Below are 16,608 nucleotides of genomic sequence, written 5' to 3'. Positions count from 1 at the left end.
AAACTAATGTTCTTCTCAGAGCCAGCATAGTGGAATCTGAAGTGAGACTTTGTTTACTTCTGTAACACTTCCCTGACTACTTCTTCCCCACCCCGGAGTCTGTTTTTTCAGCCCCTCACTGCCTGGATGTGACTTGTACCCCTCTAGCTCCACACTCACCATGTTGCAGTTGCCTGTAACTTCTCTGAACTTCTCATTAGAACAGAGCGTTATGAGAGGAGCAACTGTGTCTGTCTTGCATATAAGTATATGTGTATGCCTATGACTTGGGGCAAGTCACTCGATTGTCTGAATTGCCTTATCTGTAAAATGGGGCAGTATTACTTGGAGAGTAATTCCTCATGTGAATATAGAGTACCTCAAATAAGAAAATTAATACAGAATAGTTTTTAAACAATAAAGAACTATGTGAATATAAGGGATTATTAGGATTATTGTTATAATGCTAGTAATAATTATTATTGTTGGCATCCACAGCACCTAGCCTTGAACATGTGAAAAGAGCCTGGACATATATTTATATATTTTGACTGGTTGAGGAACTTGTTATATTAATTATTATTTAATAATTTTATTTATTTTTAGTTTTTTAATTGAAATATAGTTGATTTACAATGTTATGTTAGTTTCTGGTGTACAGCAAAGTGATTCAGTTTTATATATATATGTATACTTTTTAAAGTATAAATGTGTACCTTTTTATATTCTTTTCCATTATGGCTATTACAGGATATTGAATATAGTTCCCTGTGCTATACAGTAGGAACTTGTTGTTTATTTTATATATAGTAGCTTGTATCTGCTAATTCCAAACTCCTTAATTATCCTTCCCCCATCCCCTTTCCCCTTTAGTAACCATAAGTTTGTTTGTTATGTCTGTGAATCTGTTTCTGTTCTGTAAATAAGTCATTTGTATCATATTTTAAATTCCACATATAAGTGATATCATATGGTACTTGTCCTTCTCTTTTGATTTACTTCACTTGGTACGATAATCTCTAGGTCCATCCATGTTGCTGCAAATAGCATTATTTCACTCTTTCTTATGGCTGAGTAATATTCCATTGTGTAATAAAAACAAAAAACTTAAAAAACTTTTTAAAGATGGCCATTCTCACCAGTGCGAGGTGATGCCTCATTGTAGTTTTGATTTGCATTTCTCTGATAGTTAGCGATGTTGAGCATCTTTTCATGTGCCTATTGCCCATCTGTATGTCTTTAGAGAAATGTTTATTTAGGTCTTCTGCCCATTTTCTGACTGGGTTGTTTAGTTTTTTGTTCAATTTTTGGTTAGTTTTTAGTTTTTTGTTATTGAGTTGTATGAGCTGTTTGTATATTTTGGAAATTAAGCCCTTGTTTGTTGCATCGTTTGCAAATATTTTCTCCCAGTCTGTATGTTGTCTTTTCGTTTGGTTTGTTTCCTTTGCTCTGCAAAAGCATATAAGTTTAATTAGATCCCATTTATTTTTGCTTTTATTTCTGTTGCCTTGGGAGACTAACCTAAGAAAACACTGCTACAATTTATGTCACAGAATGTTTTGCCTGTGTTCTCTTCTAGGAGTTTTATAGTATAATATCTTATATTTAAGGCTTTAAGACATTTGAGTTTATTTTTGTGTATGGTGTGAGGGAGTGTTCTAACTTCCTTGATTTATATGTGGCTGTCGAGCTTTCCCAACACCACTTGCTGAAGAGACTGTCTTTTCTCCATTTTATATTCTTGCCTCCTTTGTCAAAGATTACTCAACTGTAGGTGTGTGCGTTTATTTCTGGGATCTCTGTTCTGTTCCATGGATGCATATGTCTGTTTTAGTGCCAATACCATGCTCTTTTGATTACTGTAGATTTGTAGTATTGTCTGAAGTCTGGGGGGGTTATGCCTCCAGCTTTATATTCTTTTTCCTCAGGATTACTTTGGCAATTCTAGGGTTTTTTTTGGTTTTTTGATTCTATATAAATTTTAGTATTATTTGTTCTAGTTCTGTGAAAAATGTCATGGGTAATTTGATAGAGATTGCATTAAATCTGTAGATTGCTTTGCATAGTATGGCCATTTTAACAATATAAATTCTTCCAATTAATGGCGCTCCTATGGAAGACCTGGGCTAGGTCCTGTGTACCCCCCCACACCCCGATTGCAGCTCAGACCACACTCTACCCCTGCAGGCTGTCTCCACAAGGCCAACCCCAGTCCTCTCCCGGGCCTGTCTGCTGAAGCCCGAGTTTCAGCACCCAGCCCCCACACACACCAGCAGAGGTGTTCTTGGGCTAGGGAGTGCACAGAGATGGCCAGGACCCTCTGTGCTGGTCTCTCTCTGTTCTGCCCGCTACAGTCCAGCTGCTGTGCTCTCCTCTGAGCCTCTGATGCTCCTTTTCTGTTCAGCTGATCTCCCAGCTGGTGAAGGGGGTTCCCAGGGTGAGAGAACCTTTCGTCTTTCACAGCTCCCTCCCAGGGGTGCAGGTCCACCCCAATTCCTTTCTTTTCTTTCATCCTGCCTAGTTACATAAAGATCTTTCTTGCAATTTGGATTGTATGAGATCTGCCAGCATTTGGTAGGTATTCTGTGAGAATTATTCCACAGAATTTTGGTGTATTTGTGGGAGGAGGTGAGCTCCATGTCCTTCTGTTCTGCCATCTTGATGTCCACCCGATTATTTGATGATTTTAAATCAACCGAGCAAATTATTTTAGCCCTAGAAACTGGTATTGGAGAAGGAGTCTTGTCCAATGATAATTATGGTCATGAGAATTATGTGCCTAAACATCTGTAGTGAACTTTAGATCATTAGAGCTAAACCTGAAATCAGTTATTGAAACCTGTTGACAAGTTCATTTCCATATTCAAACTCGTCTCTATCAAACCTTTTTACCATTAGAAAAAGGGGAGTTTTAGACAATAATCAGTAGAAGGAAACAAATTGAATGCATGGATCATTCATAGAATGCATAATTGAGGATAGTCTTTATTCTTAAACTATTTTTCTTTAGTTCCTGCTCTGTCTACATGGACTTATTTTTTTCAGTCTTGAAGATGTTTAGTGCTTTGAGATTATTCAATTAAATGATCTGTTAAACGTAAATGGATTATTTAGAAACATGACTATTTAAAAACGGATTGCTTCAGCGTATGCTGAAAATTAAACCTTGCTATCAACTGCAGCAGATAGTTTAATTTTGGTTGCTATAAAATTATTCATATAAGCTTGTTTCTACTCTAAGGAAATTTAGATTTCTTGGCATTAAATTCTATGTAGCAATTCCATAAGGTAATACAGAAGGTAAAGTATAGTGACTAACACTAGGGTGTTACCGCAAACTAAAACAGCCTCAAGCTGAATTCTGATCTCCTTGGAAGCATGGTGCCTATTTTTACACAGTACTGTAAACTGTAGCTCATAAATCTAAACAGTAGTACCAAAACAATGAAGTATTATAATGCTGTTTGAACTGTGTGTTTGCGTAACAAAATTTAAAATCGCCCGTTTTCATTAAAAATATTTTTGAGTTATAGCTTATCTACTAAATTATTCAGTTACATTAAACCCTCCAAGTCACCTCTGTTAACTTGTTAATTATTACTTTGCCCGTGAACCTCAAAACATAGTATTACTTTGATCCAATCCATCTAGTTGCACAAATTTTCTAGTAAAATTCTACACCCACACTGTTTCTATGGAAATCTACTTGCTAGTATCTCCTAATCACTCTACATTTGTATCTTAATTCTTCCTCTTTCATATCTCAGTTTTTTAAGCTTTCCTTCAAATCTGATAATCGGAGCACTAGAACTATACAAATGGGGGCGGAGTATGTTGTTACTCCACCCATCAAGTGGAAAGCCAAATGGTGAGGATGGTAGAGCAGGAGGATAGGGACCTGGTCCTTGAAGAACTCATTTAGTTTTGTACCAAACCTGGACTGGCTACCTCTGGACTGCTGGTTACATGCAGGGAAAAAGCCAAACAAAACAAACAATATTTGGTTAAACCACTGTACTCAGGATTTTGTTATACACAGCTGAATACAATAGCTCATGCAAAATATGAATTAGAAGTTAGTGGCTTCTGGTAATTTCTACTAAGAAACTATGGATTTCTGTTAGGAAACAGCTCTCCATGGGTTTCTGAATATCTTGAGAGCAGAGGTACTGAACGCCTTTTGTTCTGAACAGTCCCTTCAAGGATGTTTGTATAGTGAACAGCTCTGGAAGGTAGAGACGATGACTCCCCCTGGAGCAAAGGATGGGCATGCTTACTACCCATTATAAAAGATTCAGGTTCCCTAAATTCAGGGTTCCTCTCCTTAATGCAATCCACTGCAAGTGTAGGTATCATCTGGGCCTCTTCCTCATGGCCTGTAGGAACTGGGGCCTCAGGGCAGCATCACGAAAAAATAATATCGATGCACTGGTCACTGCTATGGTCATGAATAATAACTTATCTTTTGTCTTTAACGCAGGTTTTTGTGTCTTATACTAGCATCTGTGAAACTGTGTTGGCTAGCTTGTTAGCTTGCAAATAGTGTAAAATCTCAGATCCTTCCCATTTCTTAACAGTTTTTGGTGATGCGGCTTGGATGCTGAGAGAGACATAGCTTTCTGAAAAAGGAAAGATGAAGGCCTTATCAACTAACAGAATTTGAGGAAAGTCCATGGGAATTGGTAGCAAACATATCAGCCAGATTGTATGGTCACCTGGGAATTAAATGGCCCTCCACTGTATTGCCTGTAAATGAGGAGCAAGTGAGGAGGGGGTTTCAGGATGAATACCAGAAAGTAGCTTTACAGACAGATGCCTGAACAGTGTCCTGGTTGTTATAACTTTCCCCCAGGTGTTGGAACTTCTTCACCATGTTGGAGGCACTGTCCATCTGGGATCTCAGACTTACGTTGGTTCCACTGGGGAGCCCCAATAATTATAATCAACACTTTCTTTCAAGGGTCACCCTGTTCACCCCCAGGACTGTACTTCTTGTGTGGAAGCCACACATTCATTTTTCTACTTCCAAGATCACAATAATTTGTACCCCAGGCGTGGTCATAAGAGACTCAGATAATTATGGAGATCTCTCTGAAACAGGGCCATCCTTAGTTACTTGGAAGGACTTCCCAGAGGGATAACTGACTCATTTATGCGCACTCTGTGATTGGTAATCCCAATGATGTGAGTCAGTTAATCAGAAAAAGTGGTAAGATATGTATCCCTGAGTTTAGCTAAAGTGATCAGTGATGCCACCTGAGCCTTAGAAGGCAGTCAGATCCGCCTCAACTCACTGGCCAGAGTTGTTATAGATGATAGAATTGCCCTAGATGGCAGATTCTGAACTATCCCTAATACATCCAGATATACCTGGATTAATGACTCAGACCGAGTAGAAAGGTCAAATCAGAGCCTTAAGGAGAAAGCTGCTGGCTTTCTAAGGTACCCCCTGATGGGGACTTCCCTGACGGTCCAGTGGTTAAGACTCCGCGCTTCCAATGCAGGGGGCACAGGTTCGATCCCTGGTAGGGGAACTAAGATCCCACATGCCACGCATGGCATGGCCAAAAACAACAAAATCAAGACAAAAAAACAAAACAAAAATATTACAAGAGACAAAGAAGGACATTATATATTAATAAAAGATTCAAAACAGCAGGAAGATATAACAGTTATAAGGTAGACCCTGATGGTTTATGGGATTTCAGGAACCTGGGGGCTACGATTGAAGTCACTACTGCAGATTGGCCTCACCCTGCCGTTCGGCTATTGGTGACAGTGCCTTAATTAAACGCTGTATGAGACAAATTGCATGACACCTTTGTCAGATTAATCATAGTGGTCAACAGAATCACATATCCATGTAAACATTTCAGTTCTGCCAAGAACGTGTGGAGTGGATTGTTAGAAGAGGCAGGTCTGCCGTAGCTCTGAGTGTCCTTGCACATCCTTGCTGAGTACGCCAGATTGTGAGGCTTCTCCTGCGACTGAGCCGTTTCTGTGGTTGGTCACACAGACAACTAAGTAGGTCAAGGTGACCATATCATGGCTATCGTGTAACTGCCTGCTCTCAGGGGAAGGGAGACTGGCTTGCTGCTGCTTGCTCAAGAAGCCTGGATTCTTAGTCTTTAGTTCCTCTTCTGCAGTGCAACCCACTTGGTGTACAGATGTCATGCGGGTCCATCACATATTCCCCCCGTGGGGCTTGGGGGAAAGAGCAACTGACACAAATATGTTGATGCTCATGCCACTCGCTGTGCTGTGAACAGTAAAGTACTTTGTTTCTGATCCAGGAGTCTCTTGACTTGAGCCAGAGTCCATGAAACTGTAACAGGTTAATTTGTTACATTGCAAGAAGGAATAAAATCCCAAATGCTTCACAGTTCGTAACCATATAACCCCAAAACATTGTTAACAATGAGAAATGTTTCCTTATACTGTGAGCCTATAGATATTTTACATCCAACTCGAGATGAATCCTAGATTCTTCTTTCTGATCACAGGGGAAAAACTGTAAAAATGCCCAGGAAACTGCACATTAGCTTTGGATGGGTTTAATTGGAAAACCCCATCAGATCGGTAGTTAGCAAAGAAAACTGGATATGCTCTTGTATCATATCCCATTTGTGCTAATGTTAATACAAAAAAGGTTGAGGTATCAAAAGCACTTGAATAGAATCACAAATTATCCAAGATTCAATATCTTCATGAGCTTGTACAGAGAATGCTGATAATCCGGGCTAGATATTACTCAGCAGCAGGGGAGGTTAGATTATGCCAACTGACATTTTCTTCACCTTCTCTTTTTCTCTTCTAACTGACCTTGTTTTCTTTTTTTCCAGTTTTATTGATATACAATTGACATATGACCTTGTTTTCTTTCTCATCCAAACTTTCCATTGTGGTGCCTGGAGAAATTACCACACCCTCCTTAATATAGCAACTTCCACCTGGGTGCACACAGTCATAGGGGCTGCGCTCTCTGCTGCTGCTAACTCTTTTTTTTTTTAACAAAGTTTCATCATTTTCTAAAGCATTACACTTTTCACTGTGGACCCTGGCTTAGTTGTGCTAGTAGCAGTCTTTCTTCACAGGATGGTCAGTTGCTGTCCTGGTATAATTTAGCCACCTTGCTTTGTGGGAATAGTCTGATATTAGTTATATATTCTATCTGTTCACACAATAAATGTGTACAATGGTTAATATATTAGTATGTTCGAAAGCATCTTTCAGGAAAAGCTTTAAAAATAAGATGTTACGCCTTAAATTTTTTTTTGTCCATCAGTTGCTTTATAGTTTGCCTTTACTGCATTTCTTTTGTGATTGTAGGTTAATTAGCCAAACATTTTCATTTTCTTCCTAAGCTTAAACAACTAGTACTTGAACTAATGAGTTTCAAGAAAAGATCATGTTTAAAAATAAGACAAATAATATCTAAAGCCATTATAGCATTTTCCTAACCCTCTTCCCTAACTCTTCATGCTTATCCTCCCCTATCCTCTATTTAATTTCTATCTTAGCATCTATATTTTTTTCTTACGCTTATTCATATTTATCACCCTTTACAAAGTTTTAAGATCCTTGCAAACGTGTGTTATTTCACTAGGGCTGTCATAACAAAATACCGTAGACTAGGTGGCTTAAATCATAAAAACGTATTTTCTCACAATTCTGGAGGCTAGAAGTTCAAAATTAAGGTGTTGGCAGGTTTGGTTTCTTCTGAGGCCTTTCTCTTTGGCTTGCAGGTGGCTCCCTCTTACTGTGTCCTCACAAGGTCATCCCTTTGTGTTGTCTGTGTCCTAATCTCCTGTTCTTGTAAGGACACAAGTCATATTGGATTAAGACCACTCTAAGAACCCCATTTAAACTTGATCACCTCTTTACAGGCCCTGTCTCCAAGTACAATCACACTCAGAGGTCCTGGGGCTTAGGGCTTCAACATATGACTTTTGGAGGGACACAATTCAACCCATAGTAAGAGGGAAACTTGCCTTATTTCTCTTTGGATTTTGGATGACTAATATAAATGTACACAAGTTATGTCGTAAAATTAATCCAGGCTTTGTAACATATCAAAATAGCCCCACTTATGCTATAACTACTTTATAAACTATATCAAAAGAACTTCCCTTGAAACTTCCTAGACAAGAGTGCTACATTAGTCAGGGTTCTTGGTTGCCAATTCTGGTTACCATAAGCATACAAGGAATGTATTAGAAGGGTACAGGTTGCTCACAAAGCTGATGGGAAAGCCAGAGGTACGGGCTTGGAAAATTGACAGGAATCAACTAACGTAAGACAGAGCACAGCTAAATATTTCACTTTACGGGTCTGGTTATGATGTTACTTCCTCATTGGCACTGAAAACTGTCATTGATAGCACCACCATCCCCACCCCCAGCTCCAGACCCTGGAATCAGCTACCACTGGTCACACCAGAGTCACAAATTGTCCCTCCCTTCTCTGTGTGTTCACTTCAGGTTAAAAGTACTGGGCATTTCCAGTCATCAGGAATTCATGGGAGCACGTGTCTGGTGTTTTTGGTGGGAGATGGGAGCTTGGCTGCTATCAAAATAAACCAGTGGAAGACTGCCCAAACGTAAGAAGAGAGTCAAAATGCTGGTCAGCCAAGAAATGTCCACCTCAGATCTTAGCCTCTTGATACAAATGACATACAATTAACTTTGATGGTTCTTCTATGTTATTATACTGATACACAGACTCATCTTTCTTTTCATAAAGTAACTTGAAAACCTTAGTTTTTATTATAAAATATTCAACTGGAAAATGAACCATTTCTGTAAAAAGTAAAGAAAAATTACTGTTAATCTCATAGACATCAGATACAACTTAGGTCACTGTGATGGTTAATTTTATGTGTCAAGTTGGCTGGGCCACAGGGTGCCCAGATATTGGCTTAAACAGTATTCTGGGTGTTTCTGTGTGATGGTTAATTTAATGTGTCAACTTAATTGGGCCAGAGGGTGCCTAGATATTGGGTTAAATATCATTCTGAATGTTTCTGTGAGGGCGTTTCTAGGTGGGGTTAATATTTGAATCTGTAGGTTGACTAAAGCAGGTTGACTCTTCAGTTGAAGGCCTGAATAGAACATAAGACTGACCTCCTCCCGAGCAAGAAGGAATTCTGCCAGTGGATGGCCTTCAGACTTGAACTACAATATTGAACCTTCCTGGGTCTCCAGCCTGCTGAGCCACCCTGCAGATTTTGGATGTACTAGCCTCCATATTTACAGGAGCTAATTCCTTAAAATAAATCTCTTTCTATAGCTACACACACCTTATTGGTTCTGTTTCTCTGCAGAACTCTGACTAATACAATCATATTAGAATACAATAGATGAGTACTATGTCCCTAAGAATAAGCTGTGTTCTGCATAACTGAAATCTGGTGCACAACAGCTCTCCTGTAGTAAAGCTTCCTTTAAGCTATTAGGAAACCGTAGAATTATAGAAAAAAATAACTGAATGGGTAATTTAACTTATATATTTTGCTGAGTTTCCCTCTACACTGTATTTCCAGATACAGACATTTTATTGTGCTTTGCAGATACTGCATTATTTACAAATTGAAAGTTTGTGGCAACCCTGCACGGAGCAAGTCTATTGGCCTCATTTTTCCCAAACAGTATTTGCTCACTTCATGTCTCTTTGTTACATTTTGTTACTTCTTGCAATATTTCAAACTTGTTCATTATTATAATGTTTATTATTATGGTCTGTGATTGGTGATCTTTGATATTACTACTGTGACTTGCAGAAGGCTCAGATGATGGTTAACATTTTTTAGCAATAAAGTATTTTTAAATTAAGGTATTTACATTGTTTCTTTAGACATAATCCTATTGCACATTTAATAGACTACAGTATAGCATAAACATAACTTTTGTACGTACTGGGAAACCAAAAAAATTTGTGTGACTCGCTTTAGCATGGTGGTCTGGAACCAAACCCGCAATGTCTCCGTGGTATCCCTGTACTTTAAAACTACTCATAGCAGCCAATAAAGATTTTTTTCTACTCCCAATGGAAAATTATTCAGTATATTCATAATAAAGATCTACCAGAATTTAGCTTAACTCATTTTATTCTATTAAACAAAACTTTTCCATTAAATTACTTCCCTTATTACTGACTGCTTTCCATTATATTACTTATGTATACTCATTTACTAGGTAGAGTTGAAGCAGTCTTAATTATTCAACTTACTTTTATTTCTTCATTTAATTATCATTCTACTAAAGTTTTAGGATAATAAGAAACACCTAAAATTGTAGACTCCCTAAAAGTTAATCTGCAAACTCAAATTTGGTGTAATAAAATTATATTTTAAATCATTTAGAAAGTAACCTGATGGAGTTTTCTGATTATAAAAGTGCTTGTCCTAAGTATAATACTTAATTGGTGCCTAGCAAAATGCTAATGAATTTTTCTTTCCTTCCTTCTCCCATCCTCCTCCCTCCTTCCTTTCCTTTTCTGTTTCTTTCAGGACTATCTATACTTTCAATACTACTTTGCTAACAACATAGATATGATCCTAGAATCGTTTCTATAATGTGAATTTTTGAAGATTTTATGAATTTTGATCCCTAAAATTTTGGAATGTATTCTACTGGGAAAAAATGCAGTAAAATTATTCTACTTTTCAAATCAAAGAATGTTTGATGACAACTGTATAATTTTATGATTAATGTTCATAGGTGAAATGTTAGACAAAAGAACTGTGCAGCTGATGACAGTGGGAATATAAAGGCACTGAGGTGTACAGTGGTCCCTTCCTGGCAGTGCAGACACTTTCTTCTCACACTGTTCCTTATGATCTCTGAAACAGGTGTTCTCATGCTTCAGTGTGCATAAAAATCCCCTGGGGGACTTACTGAAAATGCCAGTTCTTTGGCCCACTGCCTAAATTTCTGAATCAGAAAGTCTGGAATAAGACAGGGAATCTGCATTTTAGCAAACTCCTCAGAAATGATTCTGATATAGGTGACCCAAGACCCACACATTGGGAAACATTACCCATACTTGGTATCTAAATGTTTTCCTGCAGGTCATTGCAATCCACTGAGACTTTTGGCCCAATTTTTCTTATTGACCAAATCATTTAGTTAACTAGGTAAGTTAGTGGGGCCGACACCTGCCTGTTGCCACCACTGTGAAACTGACTAGGTTACTTGCAAGTAACATTTAATGCATAAAATTTTATATAGAATTTGAGTTTTATTTTATAGGAAAATAAAAACTATAAATAGGCCAAAATTAAAAAAAATCATCTATCATCCATTTCTTTCCAGCTTGAAATATCCCTTGGTAACATTCTATTGTATATACTTCCCTACTTTTTATTTATTTTATTTATGTATTTGGTTGTGCTGGGTCTTAGTTGCGGCAGGCAGGCTCCTTAGTTGTGGCATGCGTGTGGGATCTAGTTTCCTGGTCAGGGATCGAACCCAGGCCCCCTGTGTGAGCTCAGAGTCTTAACCAGTGTGCCACCAGGGAAGCCCCATTCCCTATTTTTTAAATGCATATGTATCTATGTAAGCAGGTAAGAAAATACATTATAAGATGAAAAGAGAGACTTAGTGTTTATATACTGCTTTATAAATACATACAGTTTTAAAATTTCTATATATATTCAAAACCATTTCATGAATAACATAAGATTTGTTTAACTGAAGCTCTACTAGATGATTAAATAAAAATCTTTAGCTCTTATAAAACAGTGTTTTCTTTAAATCTATGATAATAGATTTTTATGTTTTTGTCCAATATTTACCTTAAAAAGCTTTTGATATATAGTTATCTATGTTTAGGTTCATTAGAATTATATCATAAAACTGTGCGTTTATGAAGCATAGGGGAAAATTGTAGCTGTAGGTTTTTGTCTGTCTACCAGTGTCTCCTCTCTTCTGCTTCTTTAGGTGAACTGCACCTTGTAACATCCTATTCTGCCCCCACCCCGCCACCTTGGATCATGATCCTGGAAGGGTTGTTAATTACCTTGCCTCCCTTCTCCCATCCCAGGCACGGGCTTGTGATTCAAATTGGACCAGAGTATTCCCCCAGACATTGCTGATAAAGCAAATTAAGAGACTTATTTTATCTGCTCTTGGCTGTCTTCCCTGGCCTTAAGGAGAAGGCTGTTTGTACAAAGAGCAACTGAGAGAAATATGGAGGAAGTAGAAAATGATAGATGATTGATGTTTAGGTAGATAGGCAGATAGATAGCTGGATGGCTGGAGGGATGGATGATAGATAGATAGATAGATAGGAAAGATTTGAACCTCTGTATCTAGCCATGCCTGAAAGTTACAACTACCTTTGGACTCCCTAGTAATAGAGGCCAATAAATTCCCATTTTTTGCTTAAACTAGTTGATGTGGATCTCTGTCACTTATAACCGTAACAGCCTTGATAATACATGAAGAAATTTATCTTAATATCTATGTATACATTTATTTCCTATCATATGGTTCATTAATTTAAAACATAGGATTTTTGCTCTTAAGCTTACATGACATATTGCTAGCCTCCACCTATCTAAACATCCAACTTTGCAGGAATACTGCACTTTAAGGAAAGATGTTTGTTTTAGACACTGAAAATTTGGATTAAAGAACTAAAAAGTTTGTATGTTCTCATATTTCAAAATATTATTCTAAAAAAAAATATTATTCTATAATATTCTTTTAAATACTTCTCATGTGCAATGAAAATATGGTTTCAATTATAAAAATACAAAGTATTCATAGCTTTTTATGAACACATATTCTGCAAAAGACTATCACATAATTCTGTTTGGCAGCTGCACTTTTACCTTCTGTGAGAACACACCCGGTTGTATTTTCACCATCTTCTCTTAGCACTTGCATCGTTTTTGACACAATTGTTGTGCAGGAGTGTATAAAGCTAAGGAAGTAGGATTGGCATCACTTTATAAACTCAGGATACCAATACTGTTACATCGCTTATTTTTCTACTTTCTAGTTTGAAAACTCACATGCCATATTTTACAGGGAGCATAGTGTCCCCTCCTAACATCTTTCCTCCCAAATCGTCCAAGAACTCTGAGAGATGACCAAGTTCAAAGGTTAATCCTGGCAAATACATGGCACTGAAGTCTGCAATAGCCACAAAGTGTCACAGCAAAGTTTGCATGGACTGACCATCCTGTGCTACAAAGCAATACTTGCTGGTCCAAGCCCCTGTCCAGAATCCAGGGCATCCCTCTGTACTGTATTCCCATTTTCTGAGGCTCGCTCATTGCTTCCCAAAGCACAACCAAGCCTATGAACATTGCTGGATTCAGAGAATCTTCTAGGAGCAAGAAGATTGCCTGTGTCCAAGCCAGCCCTATCCCATGAACGCTTAGGCCCCTCTCTTCTTTTAGGGGGTTAGGGAGAGCTATTTACTCTGACATAACTTTTAACTTTCAGAATAGTTACAAGGATAGTACTAGAAACTTCTGCATACTGTTTTGCCGGATTTGCCAATTATTCACATACACTTCTTTTTTCCATTTAAAAGTAGGTTGAAAACATTTCAGTGTGTATTTCCTGAGAACTAAGACATTTGCTTACATAAGCAGAGTAGCATTATGAGAATGAAGAGATATAATATTTGTAGAATACTATTATCTAATCCAGAGTCTATGTTAACATTTCTCAACTATCCCAATAATATTTTTATAGCTATTTTCACCCCCAGTTTAAGATCTAATCCAGGATCATGTGTTGCATTTAGCTGTGATGTCTCTTTAGTCGCCTTTAACCTGTAAGAGTTCCTCAGTCTTTCTCTGTGTTTCTTTTTTTTTTTTTTTTAATTAATTTATTTATTTTTGGCTGTGTTGGGTCTCCGTTGCTACACGTGGGCAAGTTGCGGCAAGCGGGGGCTACTCTTTGTTGCGGTGCACGGGCTTCTCATTGCAGTGGCTTCTCTTGTTGTGGAGCACGGGCTCTAGAGCACAGGCTCAGTAGTTGTGGCGCACAGTTTTAGTTGCTCCGCAGCATATGGGATCTTCCCAGATCAGGGCTCGAACTCTTGTCCCCTGCATTGGCAGGCGGATTCTTCACCACTGCGCCGCCAGGGAAGTCCCTCTCAGTCTTTCTCGATCTTGCCATTTTTGCAGAGTACAGGCCAGTTATTTTGTACAATGCCTTTCTCTTTGTGTTTATCTGATGTTTCTCGTGATTAGATTCCATTTTTTACAGATATGCCACTGCAGTGATGGTGTGTCCTTCTTAGTATATCATATCAGGAGACGCATGATATTCATTTTCCTCATCACTGGTCATGTTAACTTTGCTCACTTGGTTCAGATGGTGTCCACAGGTTTCTCCACTGTATAGTTTTTTATTCTTCCCCTTGTAAATAGTAACTTATTTGAGGGGAGATACTTCGAGACTCTCCACGGGTTTGTTTAGTGTTTCTTGCAGCATAGTGGCTGAGTTCTAAGAACATGCCAAGATAACAAAGTGAAAGAACATGACATTTTTGGTGACCTTGCCTCAGAAGTCATATAACTTCACTTCTACAGCACTTTCTTGGATGAGGCAGTTACAGAAGTGTACCCCAACTCAAGGCAAGGGGATATAGAGCTCACTGCTTGATGAGTGGAATGTCAAGGTCACATTTAAGAAAAACACTAGGGATTGAAAGTGTTGGCAGCCATTTTTGAAAAATGCTGTGTGCCACACTGGGCACCACCATGCTTATTAAATCATAGCCCTTTTCTCACGGCTATCTCACCCCTCCAACTCTGTGGGCCCACTCTATTTAATTGTAGGCCTCTGTGAACCCTCTTAAGATTGGGATTCTCAGGAGAGCTCTGGCCTTAACATCCAGTGGATTTGTAGGCAGCCCAGCCTTTTTGTGTGACTCTTGCTGCCTCCAGCACAGATATCCAGCTGAAAGGTGACACATTCCTGTAAGGCCATGTTGGCAAAGAAGAGAATGTAGCCCAAAAAAGATCCTCATCTTGCCCTCCATCCCAGAACCACTTACAAACAGTGGTTGACTTTACAACCTCCTTGTTCTTCAGTTCCCTTTCGATGCCATTTTTATACTCTGGTCCTAGGATCTGGACATTCTAGCAATTGACTTCTTCCACTCCCCTGCTCTAAGACATCTAAATTCCATACTGTAAGATTTCTAAGGCAGGGGAAACTTGGAGTCAGACTCTAGTCTCTATGTTCTACTCCTTGAATGGGCTGAGACTTTTCAAATATCTTATTTGTAAGGTATTTAGTAGTTGTGGGGATGAAAATCTGGAGGAAATAGTAATCTGCCTCAATATATTGATCTAGTATGATTTAGCCAAAAAATCTATTTTTAACTAGAGAATATTATACATATATGTATATTACAAATGGGCAAAAGAGCTAAACAGACACTTCACCTGTGAACATATACAGGTGTTAAGCACATAGAAAGATGATCAACCTTATTAGCCATTAAGGAGACATACATCAAAATCACAATAAGATACCACTACACACCCATTAGAATGGCTAAAATAAAAAAGACTGTCTATACCAAGTGTTGGCAAAGATGTGGGGCATTTGGGATTCTCATACACCACTGGTGAGAATGTAAAATGGTACAATCACTTTGGAAAACAATTTGGCAGTTTCTTTAAAAAATTAAACATATATCTATCATATGATCCAGCCATTCCACACCTAAGTATTTATCCAAGAGAAATGAAAGAATATGTTCATACAAAGATTTGTACATGAAGGTTCATAAGGGCTTAATTTTTAATAGCCAAAAACTTGAAACAACCCAAGTGTCCATTAACAAGTAAATGGATAAACAAATTGTAGGGTGTCCATGCAATGGAATACCATTCTGCATTAAAAACGTAATGGACTATTGATATATGAAGCACCATGAATGAATCTCAAAATAATTATGATGAGTGAAAGAAGACAGACAAAAATAAATACATATTGTATAATGCCATGTATATAAAATTCTAGAAAATGCCAACTGATCTATAGTGGCAGAAAGCAGATGGATGGTTGCCTAGAGATGAAAGAAGCACTGGGGAGGAGCAGAAGAGCGGGAAGGATTGCAAAGGGACAAGAGGAAACTTTTGGAAGTGATGGATATGTTCTTCATCTTGATTGTGATAGTGATTTCACAGTAGACACAGGTCAAAGGTCACTTAGATATACGCAGTTTGTTGTACACCAATTATATCTCGGTTAAGTGGAAAATAAACAGTACCATGTACTCTAATGTGTATCTCCATTACACGTGCCTGTAATATGAGTATGTTTCAATTCATGGGATTAAGGAAAAAAATGCTGTTTTTAAGGGAATCCTATTCCCCTTATCCTTTGATCTCTCTAGGATCTGCATTGTGATGAATTTAAGTATACTGAGGGTACTTCATCCAGAAGGGCCATAGCTACCAGTGTGAGGAAGTCTAATGGCCAGTGAAGCCGCCCCTTTGCTGCTGTTGCTGCTGTTCCTGCCGCTGGGTCCTCTCGGTGCTGGGTGAGCAGAGGCTCCAGCATCAGCCATACGCTATGCCCAGAACAAGCTTCTCCTCTCAGTTTACTCCCAACCGTGCACGCAATCTATTTCCTTTAACTCTACACAGAT

The sequence above is a fragment of the Phocoena sinus genome, chromosome 12 (assembly GCF_008692025.1).
Source record: "Phocoena sinus isolate mPhoSin1 chromosome 12, mPhoSin1.pri, whole genome shotgun sequence".
Classification (NCBI taxonomy): Eukaryota; Metazoa; Chordata; class Mammalia; order Artiodactyla; family Phocoenidae; genus Phocoena; species Phocoena sinus.
Note: the sequence above shows the minus strand (reverse complement) of the source record.